We start from the raw sequence: 25,917 nt of genomic DNA on the forward strand, positions 1-25,917 counted from the left end.
TATCATAGAGACTACATGAATGTTATATAATTGCTAAGCCATATACAATTTTAAATAAATATTTGTTAGTCCTTTCTTAGTAATTTATTAATTTGGTCCTTGCCATCACATCTTTTTCTTTATCAGCTCCTATTACTTCTTATTTGAAATTTAACATATATTGAATCCTTACTGTATCACAGATGCTATGCTCACTACATTTCTAATGCAATGGCTTTTATTCTACTATACAAAGTAAAATTAAATCTCTCAGGTCCTTTTCCCTTAGCTTAACCAAGAAAATGTTGGAAAATTTACATTTTTTATTACTTGTACAAAAAACTCATACATGTGGCAAATCAACAACTTTCAGAAATTATTTTAAGTTACTTGCCAAGTAAATATCAGATAGGGTACATGGTTAAGACACAGAAAAGTTATTCCACTGTCTACTCAAGTATGGCAGAATGCGGAGGGAGTCAGCCAAGCAAGCTACATTTTATGCACTAAACACCAAGATTGTCTATGCGCCATAAAACACTTCAGATCCCATTAAAACCAAACGAATGATGCCAATAAGAGCATCTAAAGCCAACCTTAGCTTTCTTCGGTATTGGGTTAATTTAACCTGAAAAAAATTACACAGACCTTTAACTTTCAATTATAATGCTATCTTGTGGAAAATATTGAAGCAATGAAAAAGACTTTTTAATATATTGATACAATTGTTAGCAAGCCAGTGTGGAAACATGGCAGGTATGTGAGAACTTCATACACTAATAGGCAATGTTTAGATCAAAGTTCCCTAATTCTACAAGATAAAAATTTATCTTGTAAGATGTAAAGCTATGTTCCAAACCATTAGAATTCAGCCAACTCTATTGTCATAAGACAGGGAGCTAGACACACCAATGTATCGTCAGATTTCAGCAAGGGAAAAAACATATGGAGACAAACTTATCTAGTGCCTGAATTAATAGTCCATTTTGCAGATGATTTAGAATTTCCTCTCTCCGATAACAGGCCACCTACTAACCTATATCAGAAAGCTGAAGTTTTTCAACCAACTCGGAAAATCTTTTTTTTATATCATTTGTATACACTTTTTTATTTGTTTGAATTTATTGTAGTGACATTGGTTAATAAAAATATATCGGCTTCAGGTGTACCATTCTATAATACATCATCTAATCTCAGGAAATCTTATTTGTTACAAGGTATCTGGCTGGTGTACTAGGAAGTATTAGGAGACTGTTAGTTGTATGAGATCCATATGAATCATAATTAGGTCATACCCAGTAATAACCTACTTATACTATATTAATAACAAACTCTTTGAAACATAAGCTATCAAAAGAATCAGCTAAGAAGTATAATTACTTTAGAGATGAGTAAATGGTATTCTGGTAGTTATGTAACTTGACGTGCAGAGTAGAGATTATGAATGCAGGATCTGTAGCCAGACAGGATGAGTTCAAGTCTAGCTCCTTTACTTTCTAATTATAAAACTTTGAGCAAATTATTTAATCCCTGCCTCAGTTTCCTAACCTGTATATTAGAAGTGATAATAATACTTACCTGAATGAGTTGCTGTGTGAACTGAGCTAAAACATGCAGAGTGATCAGACAAGCCCCTGGAATATAGTGAATGCTCAAACATGTTAGCAATTATTATTATTCAAGGCCATTCAACTCATCCGTGGTAGAGTCAGAACTAGAAGTCAGGTCTACCAACTCTGGGGCCAATCAGCCTTCCAGCCCTAGCATGTCATACCAAAGGTAGAAATGACTTCAGTATTTGGGGAAGGGGATGTTGGTAAAATAGAGGATGATCAGGTTACATGAGCAACTACTTTTTTAGACAATAAAAGACTTTTGCTCACTAGTTAGTGTTCAGATCTCAGCTGGCTCATTTTTAGGGAGCAACAAATTCATAAGAGGTTTAGGAGTGAGAGATGGAAAAGGAGAGAAAATAACATGTTTCGTTTAAATATTAGTAAGAATATTGTGTTTTAACAAATAAATAATTAAAAAAAAACAACAACAAAATCTGCCTAAAATATTTTTAAATGTCCAAGTTCTACACTTCCTATTCATCTTATAAGCACCAATAACAAAAAAGAGTTGCTAGAGGAAGTGAAAGATACATATTTCTAAGAGAACTAAAGAATATCTTTTTGTTGAAAAAAATATTTATTTTATGCTGAATTATTCTAATATTGCCTTGATCACTATACTTTCTTTCTAGTGGATAATGTCCTGAAGATATTTTTCTGATAAATACTATTTTCTGTGAAAAGCAATATAAGTAAAATAAGTTTCTATTCCAAGATAAGCAACTAAATCTACTCTAAATCACATCATGTGCAAATTATTATTAATCTGCTTACTGATTTTCTATTGTTCTTTGTTCTATTGTTTAAAACTCATCTCTTCTGCTTAGAGAACGTGTCAGTTAAGTTCAGTTGTATGATACAATGAAACCTAAAATAAATAAGACAGTTCATTTCTTTTATATTAAAAGTTTAAAAAGCCTTAACATATAGTATTCATGGCCAATAGGGTAGTTCTTCAAAACTGTACTCAGACCCAGGCTCCTCCCAGCTCACCTCACAGCCATTTGGGGAGGATGACCCTTTTCTTCATGGTCCAGGATGGCAGCTAGACTTGCAACTATAACATCAATGAATCAGGCAAGAGGATGAAAAAGGAGAATAGCTTCCTTAAACACTTCATACACATTTGTTCTCATCTCATTGACAGGAACCTAGTCACTTGGTCACTCCTTTAAACAAGTGGAGTTGGACACCAGTCTTCGCTGAGCCTCGCTTTTACTTTAGAACAGTAGAGTGAGTACTGGGACACAACCAGCAGACTCTAACTCAGGAAGGAAATCAAACAATGTAGAATAGGAAAGCCTGTTGCAGGTGGGCAGGATTTTAGTTGTACTGATTCTGACCAGGAAGAACAATGCACCGAAGAATGAGTGGCTCAGTAAAAGGCTGTCAGTAGGTGTGAGATGTGGATTAAGTGAACTGTGTTTTGATTCTCTGTTCATTTGTACCTTTCTGGTAAGGCACTTGTAGTCTAGCTAAAAAATAATTTTCAGCTGTAACACCCAGCTGATAACATGTCCAGACCCAGCTCTGTGCAATTTGGGATTGTTTTCATCTAGAATCAAGGACTCCAACATGATTCCATGTTCTTAGTTTAAATATATAGTTACTATTGACAGAAAGAAATTGTACTTTACTTTTAACTCCAGAAAGAGGAAAAATTGAAGGTCTTGAGAGGCATTGTAGTATAAGTGTTACAAGTGTAAACTCAAGAGCCTGATTGCTTGAATTTCAACCCTGGTTCCTCTACGAAGGTGTGAGTTAGACAGGTTATTTAATTTCTTTTTCCCAGGCTCCTCACCTACAAAAATGAGGATAATAACAAAATCTACTTGAATTTGGTATAAAGATTATATGAGTTTATAAATGTAAAACATTTATAATAGGACCTTGCACATAATTTTTTTTTTAATGTATCTTATCAACTATAAACTTGTATTCTGGAAAAAAAACAAAAACAAAAACAAAACTGTGTACTATAACCTGCAATTATGGGATTGATGGCCATAAAGTAAAAAACACAACCTGAAGAAGTGTTTGATGTTAATGGAGTAGATTCTGATTTTGTCATATTCAATCTGAAATTGATTTCCCCTTCTGAAGTTAGGTACCATTCAATCTTCATACTGCCAGAACATAATTCAGAAAGAGTTAAGAGAAAATGATGAGATATTATGTAGAAAGAGACAGAGATCGATGTAGAGAGTAACAGTACCTACAAAGACAAAGAAAACATTACAGACAAAAGAAGTGGCAGTCATTTTTTTTAAATGTGGTAAATACAGAAGGAATTGCTGCAAATTTCATACAATGGGGAACAAGGATAGTTGGTCTATAGAAATATATTTGAATGGTGTCTATGTAAAGCATAACCCTTGAGTACTTTCACTGTGGATTTTATTCAGCTATCATTGAAAGCCTTGAAGCAGGATAAAAGGTGTGTAACGTGATGAAGACAAGGTTGGCAGACCTTGCAGAACCTGGATTACAAAAGACTGCCCTTACATTTCACTTAGCCACGAAATTATTATATTTCCATTTTTATAGAATGGAAATATAATACTAAAACTCTAATCTATATCATTTGTAATGTATTTACATGAGGACATATATGGTTTTTCTTCTTAATTATATAATTTTCAGTTCATACTGTGACTTGATCATACTTCTCTTATTTGGTTGTCATCATGAAGTACAGAGTTCAAGAACCTTTTCGGGTTTTGTTCTGAACACCTGAACTGGGTGTATTCCAAAATACAATTACACAATTACACTTTCCTGGCGCCCACAGCGAGCAAATAGAAGGTGCCTTCACATGGCTGATTCACTTGCTACCTGTGCTACATACAATATTTCTTCCACGAAAAAGTGAGAAAAAATTCTTTTAATGAAAAATATTTTCTTTCGTAAACCCATGTTTGGTAGAAATGTCTTTAAAACCATCATTGATAAGGCTCTTTTATATAAGGAAAGAATATGAAAATATCATATTCTTAAAGTTTTACCCTATATTTTGCCTCTTTAGTTCAGATAATTTACTTGAAGAGGAACACAAAGACATAGATGAAATAATAGGCTTGGTAAATGACTTATATTAGCTTGAGGCAATGCCTGGGTCATATTTATATCCTAGAATGAGACAAGCAAAACAATATGCAAAAATTTATGCATTTTTTTAAAGCAATCACGTAGGCCAAGACAATCCCAATCATATATTTTTCACACATTCATGTGTCTAATTGTGAATGAGTAAAGTCAATTTTCTATTTAATAAATACTTACTGACATCTACTTTATACCAGGCACTACTGTAGATGCTGGAGAAATAACAGAAACCAAAATAATGTTCCTACCTGATGGAGTTTACATGCTACTTAATTCACCTAGAAATCATGAAAATTTCCTAATGAGCTAGAATTCACTCATTAGAGAATTAATTTCAGAATTCTCTGCCAGATGATATTTCCCAAACTCTCTAACAAGAGGAAAGGCCTAGTAGAATACTTAGAAGCAGGAGAACTAAGAAACAGCTACTCCTCAAATGATGAGAAATAATAGGCAAGATGAATTCCTTCTCCTAACAACGAAGTCAAAGGTGCTCCACAGCTCTGAAAGAAACAAAGCTGTCCTCATGTCCCAGTCTCTCCACGCAAACTGAAAGCCACCAATAAGCACTAGGTTTTCCCCGCATTTGGGGAACTGAAGCTGTTACCAACCATTCAAACTATAACTATATTTGTTGAAAAATATAAATCATAGCTTTGCCAGGGGTGACCCTGATAATCCATTTACGTAAAAACAATTTTGTATGTTATTTACAGACACATAAAAGCACGTTCATTAAAATTTTATAATTTTTGTGTCAGTAGATAATTAAGCTGCTTGAAAGCCTGAGATATTTAGCACCCTTCTGATGAAAACGTTTTTTAAATAATTTTTATTAATCCTTTTTATATCACTAGTTAATATTTCTTTTATCCATTTTATTTTAAAAATAATAATATTTCCTTTCCTAAATGAACAGTGTTACCTGTTATTATGGTCTTAGAGATTTTACTGGTGGCAAAGAAACAAGAAAGTAAATAGTAGGCCATTCAATAAGTTAACATTAAAAAACAGGACAAATGCAAGATTTAAAGATGAGTAATTCAGGTCTTGTGAAAGAAAGAAAAAATGGGCGCATTATTTTTTAAAATGCTTTACAAAGCAACCTGCTAAAACACAAGATTTTGAAGAGAGAACAAAAGCACACACTCTTCTGATTCTGTACTTCTCATCTGTGGAATTGGATTTTAGCTCTTTAAATTCTCTTGTTCAGCCTTTTATGTTTTACATGTATATATGCATTTATTTTTTTTAGTATTATTACCAGACTATTAAAATGCCATAGGAGTGCAGATCTGTTCTTTCTCTTTAAAATTGTGGGCCTTTAACAGGTCACTTTATAAAGCATTTGGAAGAATGCTTTAACTCATCCCATTTTTCTTCTATTTTTGTCACAATGTAGAGAAGCAAAATTTGCCACCCCAGTCTCTCTGGCATGAAAATTATTTTATTTTTAAGAAACAGAAGACTTAGGAAGAACCTCTGACCTTCTCTTACTGCCTAAAAGAACTTAGATAGAGGGCCTGTTTCAGGAAGGGTGCTATCACCACAGAAAACCATAATATAATATGAACTAGGTGTGGTGGGAGACATAGCAGGGCCTGGAGATCAGAGTCCACTCTGTGTCCCAATGTCTCTGAGTGACTCAGAAAACATTTGTTTACCAAACGTTTGCTTTTTTCATCTCCATATGAATTGTATTCTTCCACTTTGAAGTCCTAAACCACTACCTTCTTCTCCTTAGCTCAGATTGGCATATATAAAATAGAAACTTCGACTGCCTGATTTGTCCTGGGGCCCCAAATTCTTATGGAACCTCTGTGTGTATATATGTAATTAAATTTGTTATTTTTCTTTCCCTTTCAATCTGTCTCATGTCAATTTATTTCTTAGACCAGCCAGAAGAACCTAGGAAGGTATAGGGAAAACTTCTTTACACTGACACATTTATGTGCGTGCGTGTGTGTGTGTGTGTGTGTGTGTGTGTGTGTGTGTGTATGTGTAGTATTACAAGTTTGTGTGTATATACACATATATTTCCATACATATACATACATATATAATTTACAATTCTCAGGATTTTATGTAGAATAATAAAGACAAAATCTCTGAATACTTCTCTCAGTCATCTCAACCTCATTATCACCTCTTTTATCATATTTATACTCGAGTTTATCTTTATCTTTATTATGTAAAATTCCAAGCCTGTACAATAGCAGAGAAGACAATATAATAAATTGCCATGTGCCTATCATTAAGAAATCATTTAAATAAATACGCAGGTGGTCCTATTTCCAGTATTTTTGTTCTTTAGAAATATGCCAGGATCCACATGGTTCAATTCATCTCGCACCTAGATTTCCCCTTACGTCTTTCTTTTCTACTTTTTATTCTTCCCCTTCCAACTTATTCTTTCTCTTATTCTGTCTGTTCCTACTAAGGTTGTGACAAATTAAAGTCATAGGAATGCAAACAGAAAGAGAAGACAGAATAATGGGCTGGAGCATGCCTCAGTCATAGTGCCTTCATTTATCACTGTCAGGATGCCAAGAGCTGACATATTACCCAGACATAAACATGGCTGTTGTTCCGGTTTCCATGTCCTCTAGCATTCCCGTTTTACCTGCCAAAGGTTGTTATCAAAATCAATAATTAAAAGGTGGCTTTTAGAAAAATGATTATTCCTATTCACACCTTTGTATACGGGTTGCCTTCTATTAAAATTTACTCCAGAAATAGGACTCTGAAAAAATAGGACATTGCACTGGGGATGAGAGTAAGGAACGAAGCCAGGTGGTATGGTTGCAGGCAGCACTGTGGAAGATAGGAAGTGACCGGGTTCCGTGTACTAGTGTGAGTCCTAGGGGTAAAATGCAGGTGACAGTTAGGTTCCAGGATGCAGAAAAGAAGATCAGCTTTACTGCATTTCAAAATTTACTATACAGTTGGCCTTGAGCACAGGAAAGAAAAGCCCTGATTTCAGCGCCTAGAACTTAGCGCAATTAGTACCACGCTTTAACTGCATCCTGATTAACTGGGCACCTGTGATACAGCCTAGATGCCAAATCATCACCATAAGATTATAGTTTTGAGTGAAAGGTTCTGCAAGTTGACTTAGAAAGGAAACGCTAATATAATTTGTTGGCTGGGAGCCGCCTATATTAAAATATACTTTCATTATTGCTAATTTTGGGATGGGATTATGGTATTGCAGATGCAGTTTTTTAATGGTCCTTTATTTAAAAATATGTATTAAAATGTACAAGTGAAATGAAATATCTGAGACTTGCTTCAAGATAATCTGGGAGAATGGGAGGAATGCAGAAGAAAGATGAAACAAGACTTGCCGTGAGTCGATCATCATTGAAGCTGGGAAATAGAAATATGGGAGTTCACTCTCATTGTCTCTGCTATAGTATGTGTTTCAGATTTTATATAATAAAGATAAGGTGTCATGAAAATGTTGTTATAAAATTGCGCATATACACATGCATACATACATATTCTTTCCCAATCCCCAAACAGGCAAGCTCAGTATACTATATAGTATTTTCAATAGAAATCTTTTTCTACTTAAAACAAGTAGTTATATAGAAAGATCAGTTACTTGGTCAATGGGAATTACGGGAATTAATAAACTTGCATTCACTGTACTGAGAGACAACATTAGTATCAAGTTCATAAATATAAAACGTTGAGTGAGGCAGAAGGTTCGCAGCTGTGAAAGGGAAAAGTTTCTAACTGGACCACCAGAGGGATAGAAAGTCCTGAATTCTTGACAGATGAGAGACTAAACAACCAAATTGACTATTCTGAAAACTGGCAATATGCCCGAAGGACAGCCCGTCTCGGGTAGGAATGTTTAGTAAACAGCAGAAAGTGGTGTTATAACAGTAATACTGGTATTTGGTTGAGTCAAAAAGAATGGAAATATTAACCAGAAAGGATTTGGTCTTTGGGGCTATGTACAGGATACGCAATATCCACTGTAAAATAAACCACCAGCCTCAAAGGACCCAGCAGTCCCTACCATCATTTTTTCATGCAGATCAGTTTCCTTACTCCATTTATTTTATAATACATAGCAAGGGTTATAGGAAGTTTATCTTTCCTTCCCTTTAAAGCAAATATTCATATATTTAAATAATGCATATTAGAGGCAGTAACTAATCAATTGAAGAACACCCTCTTTCACGGTATGTGTTGCTTACATTAAGGATACATTTGTTTTAAGGATAAAATTTGGGAATATTATCAGTATGAGGGCTACTTTCTTCTCACCCTTTTTTGTAGGTGTGGCAGCAACCTTTCAAAGGTTATCACCAGGTTGCAAACCCTTGTTCCGTTCTTGTTGGGATTACAAGCAAAGTGTGTGTCCCATCACAGGAAAGGGGTACAAATAAGGCTGGCTTTGTGTAAAAATCTTTGTCTCCTCTAAGTTATTTAGATGATTTATATTAACTGGCTTTTAGTGGAGAATTCTGTCCATTACTCTGTCACACCATAGTGAGAATCAAATAATGTTCAAAAATAAAGGAAAGAAAGAAGGGAAGGAAGGAAGGACGAGAGGGAGGGAGGGAAGAAGGGAGGAAGATAAAACCATGGAAGGGTAACTTCTGGAGATGTGGTACGAAGCACAATAACAGTCCTCTATTGACTGTGTGTGTGTGTGTGTGTGTGTGTGTGTGTGTGTGTGTGTGTGTGTGTATGTGTATTACTGTTGTTATTGCTGTTGCTGTTATTGCTGCTGCTCAGTATCTTGAATATTAAAATGAAGGGATCATCTTCACTGACAAAATTTGATTATGTATATTTCATTTTCTATGTCAATACTCTCTTCCATTACTTGGGTGACAGAGTGAGACCAAGTTATAAAAAGTCAGCTTTCTGAGAATCTAGAAAGGAAACTAGCTTTAATGGACTAGTATACAGAAATGAATTTGGCAGCTACTTAACTATTGAGTCTGGCAAAATCTAACCTCTCTGTCCATTTGCACACTTACAAAACAGGTCTAATAATAATAAGGATGTTGGTTCGCAACCTTGAAAGTTCCCCTGGTGAAATATTCAAAACTGGTCCCCGTACCCAGAGGGCAAGGAGAGAGCAAATAAAGAGGCAGACCACTCCAGACTGGCATGTGGCGGGTTTAGCAAACCAGGGAACTTACACACGAGGCGTGTCTTGAGCAGCTATAAGAATAGTAGATCTCTGCATCCACCCATCAGAATCTTAAAAGTGTATATATTTATAAGGTCTTACCAGGGTTCAGTCACTTATTCAGTGTAGGTGGTCTCAACACCACATTACTCTCTCAGGGCTTCATCCCTACACCTCCTTTGGCTATGGGAAGAGCAGGTGGAAGGTACATCCCAAAGACAGGGGATGGGTAAAGATGGTTCCCGTTGCCAAGGCCCAGCTCTCGGGTCAACCACTGGTCACGACCTTTCAAGGACCTTCTCCTACAACACAATATCCTGAACTACCCTATCCAGGCACTACAAATTAAGGAAACTGAAGTTCAAACTGAAGAAGTCTTTTGCTCTCTGTATTTATAAGTCTCATTCTTCATAACCGAAGTCAATTCATGGACCCATTAGTTAGTTTTTCCCTTTGGCAATGAGTAATTAAGAAGTTTCCATGGGCCGAGCACTATGCTACGTACTAAATCTATAATCAATAAGCCACAACTTTAAATTATTTCTGTGATTCATACATCATGCAGATGTAATGTTGCTTACCATTCTACTGTGAACTTTGGTCAATTATAAATATTAACATTAGAACCTAGCTTCCCAACAGTTTTTTTTTCATCTACTGCCATTTTTTCCAAGTTTTTTATTTTCCTCATTTTTGCCAACACTAAAGTATTCCTGAGTTCCAAAACCTGATAACGCGTTGCAAATATTGGAAGCCCTATGAAGAGTTTCAAAAGAATAATAAAATCTATTTTAATAATTCTCACGATAAAAAACATTCATAATGCCTTTATTAGTAATTAAACAAATAGGGTCAGGTATTTATACAAAGAGCATTTTTACCAATAACATGAATTTCATCCAGCCAATAGACTGATTGATGCGGAGACAAATTCACCATTACGGTTAAGAGCTGAGATGGCAAATGTGCAATCTCTTGGGTATCAAAGTTGAGACTTTGTTCTCATTAGTTCTGAGTAAATGAGCTAAGCAGACCTAAACAGATAACGCCCTAGATATAGCAGGATATAGAAAATGAGTCTCTGAGGACTTGAGCTCAAGTAATAAAGAGACAAAAGAAACATTGGGATAACTAAAATTTTATATTCTATAAATGTACAGAAGTCAAATGTTTTTGAATAGTGAGTCATTGCCATGGGAAAAACTTTCCTCATATTGTTAAACAGTAAATATGTTTTATGATGTTCTACAACCATTTTTATGAGTAGAGAGATATATATATATATTCACATACATATATATATAAATTGCATTGTTCACATACACTTAGTCTTTAAAGAACACATCTAATAGCTAGGCCAGAAGGCCCTGGAGACCTGGTTCTCATCTTTTGTTTCTTGGTATCTCTGGTACCAAGTACAGTAATTAATGGTCCTGACAAATTCTGATATGCCCATGTCTGTAATTATATGTACATATGCTTAGGTATAAACAGTCAGACTTGTAAAATACTTAGTCTCTTCACTGCAGAGATGTGCTGAATCATTTAAAAAGATGGCTTCACTGTGCAGCACTTAGCTTCAGTACCTGGCACTAGGATTAATAATTTGTTGAATGAATGACTGCAGATTCAAAAAGAGCTATATACGGTATAGTAATTTTCATAATGCCTAAATGAGTCAGGGCTATCCCTCTTTACAAGGGTTTAAGATAAAAATGCAAAAGAAAATAAATAATTTTTAAATATTTTTTCTAAAAGTGTTGTTTTTTAAACTCATATACCAACATTCAAATTTCCATACTAAATTTTTTTTAAAAGTTCATTCAGTCCTGATATTCATCACTGGGATTACCCTCCAAGTGAATGTGTTAGGGAGACATGGACCTTTGCTTATTTACAGTCGTTTCCCATGCTCCTTGAACTGAGCCTGGCATATACGTGTCCTTCCAAATGCTGCTGAACGAGAACTGCCACTGATGACTCACACAGCTGAGAAATGGCCCACAGAGCTGGAACGATGAAGAAGGTGGTTAAGTTTTTTCTTTGCCAGGAACAAATATCTCTTTTAGGCAAAGGGGCCAGATGTTGCCTTCTATCATCTCGCTCTTCCAAGGGGCCTGTTGTACCTCCTGTGTCATCGTGATGAATGATGCTGAATTTATTTCCTTTGCTTATTCTTAGCTATTTTTATTTTCTTTTAATTTATCATACTGATAAAAGGCAGTTTATCTCATTTCCCAAAGTGGGCTGATTATTTAGTTCTTATATCTCCACTGTGTTGCCATTTTTCTTAGAAGAATCAAAACATATTCCTAATCTTAGTCTCTAAAATGAAATGTATGATGAAATTCTTAATAGCTGTTTAATGAAGAGCAGTACTAAGAAAATTGTTAATTATGAGTTCTGTAGTCACTAAGGAGTTTTGGTACTTCTAGGACATCAATTCAGAGACAGTGGGGCAAACTGGAAGCAAACGCCAACATGCTAGAAGGAACAAAATGAAAAAATATGTATTTTAGAGCTAATTAGGTGAATAGAAAAATGTCTGTATTCATGACATTTAATACTATTCTATATATTAATTTGGTCAGTACACAGCATTTAAGTTAGCCTTATCCCTAATCCTATCAGACTTTTAAAATTTTATTTTGAGAAGGGAGGGCAGGTAAAATGAAATAATAAACCAAATGAAAAAAAACTGAACATTTGTCTCTGGGGGTGGGGAAATGGCAATTTGATACTTCCACAATTTTCTAGGAGCAGGTAGAAGAGGAAGAGGTAAAAATCTAGACATTCTGTCTAATAATTGGCATCAGAGAATATGCCTGACTTTCTTTACAGAAGATCAGCCTTACTGAAAAGTATAGATCTTGCTCAGCAGCCCAAACTGCATTTCAGTCAGTGCTGATTTACAAACTATCTTTATTTGGGGGAAAGAAGGAAAGGAAGGAGAGTCCATCCTCTCCTTGCAATAAGAAATGAGGAAAAGAGGGATAATCTTCATTTAATGAAAACATTTACTTATAGGAAAAAGAATCTTTTGCTCTTTACATTAAAATTGGAATTTGTCTAATCTCAACTTATTTTGAGTTTCATGGTGCATTTCCATGATCTGAAGGAGCCAAAGACTCAGATATATGATAGCTTGTTTATAAGCAGACATTGCTCTCCTTGGGTCCTCACAAAGGATCCTAACATAATAGTAAGAGAACATATCGATACTCTTCTGAGAAGGCTTACAGTGTGATCTGACATGGAGCTCTAAGCAACATGGGGTGTTACATAACAATATTATTTCTAGAAAGAAGCAAAACTATGGTCAGAGAATGTATTAATAATATAATAATAACAACAAGCAAGCATTATGAAACAAAGCAAACAGGAGATACAATTCTTACCTAAGCAAATATATAATCTCTTGGTCTTTAGTCATATGTGACCATGGGAGGAGATGTTTGGCCAATTCATGCATACGCTCAAAAATTATTTATTGAGACACTACTGTACTTCATGCACTCTTCCAGATACTGGAGATATCACAGAGAAGAAGCCAGACAACCTCTGTGTCTTACAGCTTCTTATAGTCTACTGAGGATAATGCACTTATGGGCAACAAAACCTCCTTTGAGGTTCCAACAAGGTAACGCTTTTGTACACCTAAAGATATTCCAGCTGGAAGAGTTTTAATCTTCCTGACACACAGGGATAGTACTGATGCACACAGGATGGAATGGAATAATGGTGGGGGAGAAAAGGGAAGCCCTCTCCCTGTCAGAGGTATTGGATCAATTCTGGCAATAACCCTCTGGTCAGTTAACCACAACAGATCTGCCCCCGCCCCCCCACCAACGAGTTTGCGTTGAACTTCTTGTTATGTAATGTATGTCCTCTAACCACTATCCTAGTGACTGGAAAGAGTTAATTGTACTTCTCAAAATGCCAGCTAGACTATGAACTATAAGGATATTTTGTGTTGCCACTCCTGAACAGAAGCACAATTTGAAGAAAGTTATAAGACCTCTGCATGTTCATTCTCCTCATCTCCAACAGTATCATTAAAATAAAGCATGAAGTTAATATCAAACCGTCAGCCACTCAATATCTCCCAGCTGTTTTTTCAAATAGATTTATGTATGTATGTATGTATGTATGTATGTATGTATGTATATATGTATGTATGTATGTATGACATTGGTAAACGAAATCCAGTAAGTTTCAGGTGTGCAATTCAACAGTAAGGCATATATATATTGCATTGTGTGTTCCCCTCCCACAGTTAGATTTCTTTCTGTCACCACATATTTTTGAAGTATCCTTTTTTCACTAACAATCTCATTCGGAACTATGAATCTTTATATAAAGTCTGGTGGTATTTTTTCCTCCTATATCCTTTTTAGAATACAGTATTTATTTTCCAGTCTTTGTCTAATATTATAGCTTTTATGTCCTTTTATAAGAATGATTCTGGAATTAATGAAATTTTAAAGAGTAAGGGCTTTCCTAAGGTTTCGAATACTCTGTAATTTCTAGAACTTGAATATCATAATCAGAATTATAATACTTATAGAGATGTCTTATCAGTACATAGCAGTTCCTTGTAAAAAATATAATATGAAGGGAACAACAAGGAGGAAAAAGGGAAAAATTATTTCTTTAGCACTTGAAGTAAAATAGAAAAGTCACATGTAATATTTCAAACATATTGTTCAAAAGGTTTCAAGAAATTTCAAACGGACAAGACAATACAGTTAAACGAATATTTGATTTTTGGAGTTAGAAACACTGGAGCTGGGATTTCAGTAACTGAATGATTTGGGTCAACTAAACCTCCATTTCCTCATTATAAAATTAGGATAATAGCACATATTTTGTGGAGCTATAAGGATTAAATTATAATCTTTGTCATATATTTAAAACATTCATGTTCATAAGCACACAAATATTTAAACAAACACACATACACATATTTTTGATAATCCTAGAGAAAAAAAGGTACTATTATTTTTATTATCATGGTGCTGTACATATACAAACTGCCTCACTGTGCCGAGTCTATGTTTAAAAATCATGTGTGCCAATCTAGTTTCATATCTTACCAAAGTATACTAAAATAGTGTCTGTCATCATTAGGGAGAGGCAATCTAATGTTCTCTTTCATATTTACACTAACTGTATTACTTTTCTACTGTTGCTAAAATATTTACCATAAATTTAGTGCTTAAAGCAACACAAATTTATCTTACAGTTTTGGAGGTCAGAAATCCAAAATCAGTTTCACCAGGGTAAGGTTAAGGTGTTAGCAAGGCTGGTTCATTCTAGACTTTAGAGGCTGTGAGGACGGAACCTGTTTGCTTGCCATATTCAGCTTCTAGTGGCCACCTGCATTCCTTGGCTTACAGCCTCTTCTTCCATCAGTAAAGCACATCACTTCATTCTCTATCTCTGTCCTCACACCTCTTTCTCTCATTCTTCCTGTCTCCCTCATATAAAGACTGTTGTGGTAACATTTGGCCAACCCAGATAATTGAGCATAACCTCCCCTTCTCAAGATCCTTAACTTAATCACATCTGCAAAGTTCTTTTTGCCATATATAAGGTAACATGCATAGGTTCTGGGAATTAGAAAATGGAGATTTAGGGCAGGGAGCATTATTCAGCCTACAATACCCATATAGTGAAGAAGGGCCTGGTTGGGACCCCCATAGTAAAGGCCTTACAGCATGACCAGCTTCACTTTTCCTTGCCCTATAGCTTAACAATAGATTGTCCCCAGTGGCTTGATCCAGAGCTTGGAACGTCCCCTGCCATAAAAAGTTGCCCTGAAACTTATGATTAATGCCCTTATGCTTCCTGATCATAATTCTTCTGGTCTGGCATTCTTTCCAGACTGCTCCCATCTTTGCTCCTGGGTTGCTAACACCACTGGAGGACTACACTGTCAGAGGGAGGCTCCGTGAAACAAAACAGCTTCCCCCCACCAATCCCCCGCATCCCCAACCATCACATAGCTCCTGGAATAATGCCAAGATATTCCCTTAAATACCCTAAGCCCAACTGAGAAGGCAAGGCAGTTTTTGAAGGTGTTAACCTGCTGCCTTCTCAGATCACCAGTGCTCTGACAATAAATGCTTATTCTGAAGATCCCAACACCTGTGTCGGTCTGTTGGCTGAGCAGCGCAGGCAGCATGAGCCCCTGACTCAGTTGCCCTCTGGTTACAATAACACATATAAGAAATGCCAATTGAAAAAATTATAATGTAGTAAAATACATTTAAGAATAGTTCTGATTATAATTCAATTTTCAGTGCAGAAGAAAAGTCAGAATCCTCTAGTGACAGAGGCATTCTAAAATGAATGCGAGTTATCATTTTATTATAATACTGTGTCAATCAGTAAAATCCTTGTGATTCATAAAAACTAAAACAGGTTTTTTCTGTCCTCCCCAATATTGACAAAATAAAACCTTCAGCTACATAATAAGTTTATACAAAACAGATATTTGAGAAATATTCTTTTCCCCGAAACTTCAGAAGGAAAGGGAAATATCCATTTTCTGGAAGGGATCGTGGCATCAGGAAGAGTTGCAGACTCTCCCAGAGAGTCTGTAAATTCCTAGTAATCAGGTGACAGGTGGCAAAGTGAGACTCAAGAAAGAGAGGGAAAGCTTGCAGAAATTATATAGTGCAGCTATTTTTCCTAAGAAACGGAATATGAATCACTCCCCAGGAGGGTATGAAGGTGCCCACAACTTTGAGCTCAGAAGTCAGTCCACAGTATACAACTAGAGCCCAAGGTGTGAGTCAGAACATACCTTGTGGAGTCTTCCCTGTGAACACCTAGGGAACATCTGCTCTAGTGAAGTAGTGAAGACTTAGATGCATGAGTGCCAGGAGCTCCAGGAATCCTTAGAATGACCAGAAATACAGTCATCACCACATAACAAACGTTCAGTCAACAACAGTCCACGATGGTGGGCTCATAAGATTATAATGGAGCTGAAATATTCCTATCGCCAAGTGATGTTGTAGCTGTCATAACGTCATAGTTCAATGCATCACTCATGTATCTATGGTGATGCTGGTGTCAACAAACTTACTGCACTGCCAGCAGTATAAAAGTATAGCACATACAATTGCAGTAGTGGGACACACCATTTAGGTTTGTGTAAGTGCACTCTTTGATGTTTGCGTGACAAAATCACCTCACCGACGTATCCCCATCATCAAGGGGTGCGTGACTGTAGACAGAGGTCATAAGTGGACAATCTGAGATAGCTACTGTGACTGAGGGGCAAAAATGCTAATGAGAAAGTTACTGGCCAAGCAAATCTGGACAGGAGTCCGCAGGGTTTTTTCCTTTGCACCAGACAAAAAAATTAGAAGATTAAAAAAACCTTGGCTGGATTTAAGAAAAAAACTGAGATAAGACACAGAAGGGCAAAAATTTCAAAATAAGACTTACTAAACAGGATATCTGAAATTAATTTTACAAACATAAGTGATATTCAACATGATTTTTTTCTTTGGGAACATAAAAAGAGTGAAAAGGAAATATAAGCTGATATTCTTCTTGATAAATGGGAATTGGTAGACTTGGTTAAGTAGTTTATCATTTAAGCAGATATCATCAAGGAAGGAAGTCAGTGCATAAGATCATCGGGTTGTAAAAAGTTAGTAATTAAATTAAAATTATTAATGTCATCCCAAGAAAATGAAATCTATTTTCTGACTATTAAACCAAGTTCAGCACAGTATATGAAACAAAATACTATTGAATACTAAAGAATAGGCTTTTTCTAACTATCGATAATATTGGATATTCAATATTAAATATAAATTTAAAAATATAAAAACATAGAAATGTAAAAGAAAGCTCCAAAGGTCATTTAGTTTTTCTCCATGTACTCTGACAGCAATGGCACTTTCTTTAAAATATTTGAAGGGAGATATGGTAATACATTCTATCTCAGTCCATTTAAGAAAGTTTTTGTAATTACTCCAGAAACAATCTTAAATTACCAAAACGAAGCTTTTTGTTTTCTTCTGGGAATTCAGAGTAAACATTGCTGCTGCAATAGGTGTATTTAATAGGAAAGCAATTCTGTTGCTTTGCACCCAGCTGTTACAGAATGTTCAGAAAATGTGGACATTCGCATCGTGCCTTTAAGCACTCTATTAACTCCAGTGATGTGTGTCATTGCGTGTGTGGTGGTTCTAAGATAGTGCTCTATTCATGAAGTGATGTTTTGGAAGGAATTCACTCTTTCATTGGCCACTGTTTCAGTACTGTTGTCTGATACATTTAAAAGCTCTAAGCAAACTTCAGCAGGTCTGTCTGAAGTGAGACCCTTCAGTTAAGCTACCACTTCTGCTACCTGCCAAGACAAAACCCTCAGCTGCTGCTTCTGTTGAGAAGAAACATCTTCTAAAGTGTATGATGCCCAATTAAGCTCATTTGAAGTTCTTACTCCTGGTTTACTTACTCCTGGTAAGTAAATCAAAATGTCCATAGTTCATATTCGATTAGAATAAGATGAATATATACAGTTTAACCAATTGTATACATGACAGAATATTCAAATTATTTTCATGCTGCAATTTCAACGTACTTTCTATGGTATGAAATAAATGAGGCACCCTCCAAAGCTTTTTTAAAATTACAGCTCTTTGCTGTAACAAAGTCTGTATTTTTAAAAATATTCTAAGTACTGATAGTGCTATTACATATGCTTTCATTTTAGCTACCACCTATAAGTCCAACTCTCTGCGAGACACAGGTCACTGAGGAAATGACAGACTGTTGTTCTTATTTAAACTGTCAAAATCTCTGGGAGTGGGGCCTAGAATTTAGGCTTTCAGCGGTTCTAAAAGTAGTATGATTCACACCAAAATCTGAGAACCACTTACAGAGATTTTTAAAAGTGGCATATTTCAGGACTATCCCATGCAATCTGCATTCCAGGCAGGTATGAGGCATCTACTGCAGCAACACTTGCTTGTTCTTGTGTGTAATCATCAACAAAAGCAACATAATGAAGACTTCGTGACCCAGCAGAGCCACTGGCTTTTCTCCCACTAATGTTATCTGCAAGATAAAAGCTTCCAGCTTTATCCACTGGAAAAAAAAAATCTGTTTTTCCCCAGGTTTTGCAATATGTTTAACACGGCAGGTGGCTACTTGTGATGCTTCCTAGGGCAAAATGGCTTCTCAGGCATCTGGTCCCCTGCTGAGTGAAGAGGGGGCGGGGTTGTCTTAGTCTCCAAAGAATCCATAACAAACATTCCTGGTATTTGTAGATATTTATGTCTCTATTATTTCTGCACTTTAAAATGGTTTGAGGGAGAAATGTTTGAAAGAAAAATGAGACAAAATAAAATGCCTATTGTACCACCGTAGTATGTGTCCATACTCCAACAGGAACAGGCTTTATTCTGACGGCGTTCTATAAAGTTGTGTCTCTTTGTGTACAGTTATCACCCAGAGAGTTGGTTAAATGTAGATTTCTCAGATCCACCCAAACAGTTGGTCTGAGATGGGGTTCTGCATTTTATTAGCTCTTCCCAAAGATTCTGATTCAGGTAGCCCATGAATGTGCTTGGAGTACGTTGTGGTAAACGGACTTCTGCACTGTTCTTCCCGCTACAGGACCCAAATTTCAATTGCAATGATCATTTTCATATGCTTGTTTACAATGACAGCTGAAAGGATTAATTCTTAATTCTATAGAAACAGAAATACTTAGTGGAGAATTCCTGAAGTCACAACTGGTAGTAAACCATATGCATATGGTTTATTGATAAATGAGTTAACTTAAGCCAATATCTATAAAATTCATCTAATGATATACACTGGTTCTGGTCTTAATGATCATCTCTCCACATAAAGTCACCGTGAAACACTTGGCCAAAAATGGCTGAAACATAACCATCTTAGTCCTCACTGTATTTTCTTCCTCTTCTGATGTTTTACTAGCTAACTCTCTTCTCTTTCCCACAATGTTCTATGCTCCACATTTGCCTTTCAAAATGGGTACTTCCTTATATCAAAGCTTTGATATTAATTACAAGAATTCTTATTCTTATTGTCTACTTCATTCAAAGTTCAAATTAAATTAGATCCTTCATCAACTACCATCCTCCTTTAACTCCAGCTGTTGTCATACTTTCTAATTTGCTAATATATGGATTGGTACCATATAAATCTATAAGAGAAGTTGTGTCTACATTATGGACACTATAAAATATCTGCAATATCTATTTCAATTTCCACTTATCTGGGAATGGAGTATGCCTTTCTCTCTCTCTCTCTCTCTCTCTCCCTCTCTCTCCTCTCTACCCCCTACCTCCTCCCCCCAATCTTTCCTTCTCCTGCCTCCTCCTCGCTCCCTCCCTTGAACATGCCTCTGTGATCTCTCATTTTTGTATACATTCGTGCAACTAGGAGCTTTGCCTGTGTTTTACTATAGCCAAGGAAGCTATTTTTGGTAGGAGGAGCTGTATATCCTCAAAAGAATCCTTCACCATGAGGATTTACTGTAGCATAATTAAACATTAACACTTGTCATGCCTTTCTGAGGTTTCTCTTTTTAACATGTATATTTTTAAAAGGTAACTTACTAAGGCAGAACTTTGCCTTTAACATATACAAACTTTTGGAATGAATTTTGAAATTACATACGAAACATTATACTATAATGACCATAAACTATGTACTTTAATTTCATTTACAAAATGAACACTAACAAGTTTAATTGTGTATCCTGCCAAGTTGGCCCAAGAGCATTACCATAAATCTAAAGTGTGAAAACTCATGGGTACACTACACATTTGTAGAATTCTAAGACAGGCTCATGTTCCTGCCTCCACCCCCAATAAATGCCAAAGGGCTTTATCATCAAATATGTGGTTTAAATTTAAGTATTCCTGGGATATAGAAGTAAAAGATATAGTAGGTGAACAAATAAAGAAAATGGCTTAAATAGAAAATATTTTCCAAAAAATACTGAATAATATCTAAAACCTATGGACAGTTATGTGCCTGATTATCTCTAAGACAGAGATACACATACTTTAAAACATAATTCTGCAAACACATGCCAAGAATTCTATTTTGATTTAAAATGGTCAACTCTCTGTTATCTGAACTATTGGAAGAAAACAGTGGTGTATTCCACACCAAAAGAATCTAAATGAACAAGTGTTTTTGTTAAATTGCTAATATCTGAGGGACATGAGCTTAGGGAGGCTGTGATTTATGTGGATAATTTTTGGTCTACAAAAAATAAAGGAGGGGATTTTGCTAATATCTGAGGGACATGAGCTTAGGGAGTCTGTGATTTATGTGGATGAAGGTTAAGGCTATATGGGAGCTATAGGAAACTCCACCTCCATCAATAAAGTTTTACCAAAGTTTACTAACACACAGACACTAACTGTATTGGAAACCAGTCACATTTTATTTCCCAGAGAAGGTGGAGAATTTTCTTATATAACACAAAGTAATAACTAGTTAAAATTTAAATAGTGATTTGTGATTTATCAAAGGCTAGTGAGTGGAGACGGGAAGAAAATATCAAAGGTATAAAATGACAGGAAGTTTATATAACAATATTTAACACAGTTTAGGGAGCGATAGAGACAAACTTTTGCTGTGGCTAGAAACTCATCTACTAATAGCATCACCTTCCAACTTTATATATATATACATATGTATGTATATATATGTATATGTATAATTAGTTATGATCCTACCAGACGGTCTCATTTTTGTTCCAGTTGTTTTTCTGGAAATATGTTTTCCTATAAAACATAATTGTTAGAATCGTTTCTCACAACACCTAAAAAATGACTGATTTGGTTATATAGACTCTTGTTGCATACACCATTGCCCTAGACCCTAACAGTCCTTTTACTTTACTCCAGGAAATAAAAGCCTTATTAACAGTAAATTCCACAAGAAAACAATTTAGTTTACATAAAACATGCATGTGCTCCATTCTGTTTCAAATTTATATGTGAAAAGTTTTTACAGACCAATTAAAAATGAGCAGAAGACATGAATACACATTTTTCCAAAGAAGATATACAAATGGCCAACAGGTACATGAAAAGGTGCTCAATATCCCTAACCATTAATCAGAGAATTGCAAATCAAAACCACAATGCAGCATCACCTCACATGTGGTTAGGGTGGCTGTTATCAGAAAGACAAGATATAGCAAGTGCTGGTGAGGATGTGGAGGAAAGGAAACATTTGTATACCCTTGATGGGAATGTAAACTTGTACAGCTATTATGTAAAACAGTACATAGGTTCCTCAGTACATAGGTTCCTTAAAAACAGAACTGCCACATGATCCAGCAATCTCACTTCTGTGTATACATCTGAAGGCAAAGAAATCACTATCCCAAAGGGATATTTGACTAGTGTCTTCTCATTGGTGAGTGGTGATTTCAAAACTGCTCAATATGGCTTAGAGTCTGAGCTTTTTCCAACTACCACTGTTTCCCATTCTTTTAACAGGGAAACTGAGTCTTTCTGTTTAAAATCTATTTTCAAAAGTTGTTTATATAACAAATATTTCCCCCCAGTAAAGCATAATAATTAAAGTGTAATAATTTTTCTTTCATTGAAGAAAAAGTAACATAAAAGCATTCCATCCTTAGAAGCTATAATAGCTATTGCCCAGCATCTACATGGTGAAGTAGATATGATCCAATTCACACCACAGCTGCTAAGTGAGTAGGTCTAGGGGCTTGTGAGTGAAAAGTCTGTCTGTAATCTACACCCTTGTCACCACCGGTAAAAAAAAAAGCGGGGGGCAGGGAGGAGAGAAAAAAATGTAGATTACTCTTTGCTCTTCACGAAAACACATAAAGGTAAAACTTGGGAATATTAAATTGTTCTCTTACTTATTTATTAGTACAAATTAGTGAGAATAATCTATAATGTCTTTTAAAACAATTTATTTAAAACAAATAGTAATTCTTGGATCTGAGTAAGAAACAACCAAACACATGTTGCCTCTTATACTGTTGAGAGGCAAAGAAATTGTCGCACTAGCTGTATCTTCATAGAGTTTAACTTAGCATGGAATAGAAGATTCTTCCACATCATTTTTCTCTCTATATAATTTTATCATTAAAAATATATACACATGCAGAAAAGTGTCAAAAAATAAACACCCACAAGGAAACTATTTAGATTTAACAAAAATTACCATTTTAAAGTTTTCCTTCAGATATTCATTTTTTTCACTCAAGAAGTATTTATTTACATTTTTATCGTAAAAATAAATCATACTTATTAAAATGCACTTGGAAAATAAAAGTAGGATAAAAAAACTAACGACAGTCCTATGACCACTATCAACATTTTGAAATCCTTCTTTTTATTTTTTAAAGAAAAACAGACTGTTGTAATTAGACTCCTAATACTTAAGGTCCCTTTCACATGTCCCCAGAATATATTTTTGGGTTTTGGGGGTTACTGGGTAATGTGTGATGGGAAAATTTTAACACGTTTTGCATTATTTTTAATAATGTCTACAAGTTGACAACTGCGGTTCATCCTCATAATGACAGTCAATGGAAATAGTGCTCTGTGTTATAATTTTTGGTCTACAAAAAATAAAGGAGGGGATTTTTCTCTGAGTTTGTTTTTCTAAGGGTGGTTATCTTCTACCATGAACGTCATAAGGAACAAATCAAAAAATCCCACTCTTTATCTTATACTTGTTTATTCAATACCTTAAGAATTGGCCCAATTAATTCTCTGTTACTGTTCATGGCCCCAAATTTTCTTTCATGATAATCAATGAATAAATATCTGTTTATCATTTATTTATTAAATGCTTTTAAAATAAAACATATTTAGAAATTAAGAGATTTCACAGAACATTAAGTTTAAAAGTAGCCTAGAAAAATAAACCAAGTTATCTCATTAGAAAAGAGAGGATAGCTGGCAAGAGCTATTGCATATGTTATGCTAAACCTTAAAGGGTCGTTTCACACTGTGTCTGGAATATAACTTTGGGTCTATTAAAGCAAAATTGCTAAGAAATATTTAAGGAAATATGGCCCTAAATGGAAAATAATTTGTCTCTAGTTTCTTGAGTTTCAAATTCGGGAGAAATTAGCAGAACCAGATTCCAGACTTGTAAGAGTACATAGACAATTTAATTTTATCAAAACCTAAGTACAAGAACTGACTTGGGACTAAGTAATTAAATGTGGCTATGTACCATGCTTCAGTAGCAACTATATAGACGCTGTGCTACACTATTAAAATCAATCTCAAGTAGAATTTTAGTTGAAATACTTTTTTAAAAGTCCACTTACAATTCTACAACCCTGAAAATTAACAGACAACTAGTAAAAGTATGTAATTTTTTTTATAACAATGTAAAATTACTGAGATATACAGACCTTTAAAAGCCTCGTACCGTTTTGATGGTATTTGATGGTAGCATCGCAAGCCAGGATGAATAAAATTGAGCAATAATGAATAAATATTTTAATCTCCTTTCTTTCATCTCTGTTTATGTAGAAATGCAGTAACCTAAAATTATCGATTCCTATAATTCTCATATTTTTCAAATGTGCATAACTTTTAATATTTGTTAAATATGTTTATAACTTTTAATATGCTCACAACTTTTAATATTATTATATTAATATCTAATAACATACAGTTTTCTACCCAGATCTGTCATTTATTTCTTTTTTGCTGATGCATCATCTCATTTATTTGTAAGGTCCCTCCTTACCACCACCACCTCTCTCTCTCCCCCTCTCTCTCTCTCTCTCTCTCTCTCTCTCTCACACACACACACACACACACACACACACAAACACACTCACATTTGATCATATACACAATTGCACATACTCTTCATTCTTTAATATTTAAAACATTTTGGGACAGTCCCTTGTCCCTCGTATCTGGTACATCTCAACCCACATCGCACTCCTCCTTCAGGCCAACGCCTTCAAAACTGCCAAGCTTTGCCATCAATAGGGCCTTGAGCATACTTAATTTGTCCCTGTTGGAAAACTCTTCCCTTCTCTCCCCACCTTATTAACTGTTTTCATCCTTTCTATGTCAGATCAAGTGTCACCTCCTCAAGGAGGCTTGCCCAGACCTCCCTAAGTCAAACTCAGCAGTGTGTACTAGGTCCTTCAATGCATTCTCTCTCGCACATGGCACTTATTTGTGTCAATATTTAACAAATGTCATGGAAGTAAAACTCTCCAAAGCGGCAGGAATCATGTCGCATTTTTTTTACTCATTATATCACCAGGACCTACCTGACTGAGAACAGGGCATAGAGTAGACTGCCAGTCGATATAAATAAAAAGAAAGTAAAAAAGAAAAGAAGGAAAGAAATTAATCTTTAGGTCAATAGATGACCTCATAGTTATTAAAAGAATTATTTAAAAGGCCTTATTCATTGCCTTGAAAGATAATGAATTTGAAAAAAAATATATACACACATATATATATACCTGAGAGAAATACATAGTTTCAGATTTATCATTTTTCTCTCATTATAAATGGATGTGGCTTAGGCTTTTAGTCCTGATTATTTTTCTTTCACTTCTTTAAAAATTTCCCTCTAGAGAAGAAAAACCAATTTATTATATATCTTAGGCCAAGTTCCCTTGAAAAGCAGATTCTGAAATTAAAATCTGTATGTAAATAGTAGAAGGTGATTCCAGAGAGTTAGAATAAAGTACCAGATAAAGTAAGACAGAGAAAGAATAAAAGCCAATACAAGTGTATGGAGTTGGGTCATTATTATCATGCCCAACTGAGGTTCCATCCGACCTGGACCTTCTGAGAAACTACAAAAATTCTCTCAGGACTGCCCACCAATTCCCACTGATGGAGGGGTTCCCTAAGTGATATTAGTGCCTCCCCGCATCTAGGCTGCACTTCCAGGGCAGAGGGAGACATAAGACATGCTGATAAAGTCACAGAGCATAAAGTAAAAGATACTCAGCACAAGCTCAAGGTGAGAAGTCATCACAACTGAGTCACAGCCTGCCTAACAATGTTT

General features: G+C 35.4%; 1 protein-coding gene across 23 annotated transcripts in view; it reads right to left on the reverse strand.

The window, feature by feature from the left end:
* MARCH1 (membrane associated ring-CH-type finger 1) overlaps positions 1–25,917 on the reverse strand; it is a 574,299-nt gene that overhangs the window by 541,579 nt on the left and 6,803 nt on the right. For 4 of the 23 annotated variants that reach the window (XM_025050351.1, XM_025050342.1, XM_025050358.1 and 1 more), the window contains one exon: positions 16,670–16,762. The exons of 17 other annotated variants lie outside the window; for them this stretch is intronic. The gene's annotated coding sequence lies outside the window, so the exon portion shown is untranslated. Of the gene's footprint in view, positions 1–16,669; positions 16,763–18,764; positions 18,943–25,917 lie in introns of all 23 variants that reach the window. 2 more of the 23 variants (XM_025050345.1, XM_025050344.1) reach the window with 1 other exon arrangement.

Source organism: Pteropus alecto, unplaced genomic scaffold (genome assembly GCF_000325575.1).
Source record: "Pteropus alecto unplaced genomic scaffold, ASM32557v1 scaffold166, whole genome shotgun sequence".
Classification (NCBI taxonomy): Eukaryota; Metazoa; Chordata; class Mammalia; order Chiroptera; family Pteropodidae; genus Pteropus; species Pteropus alecto.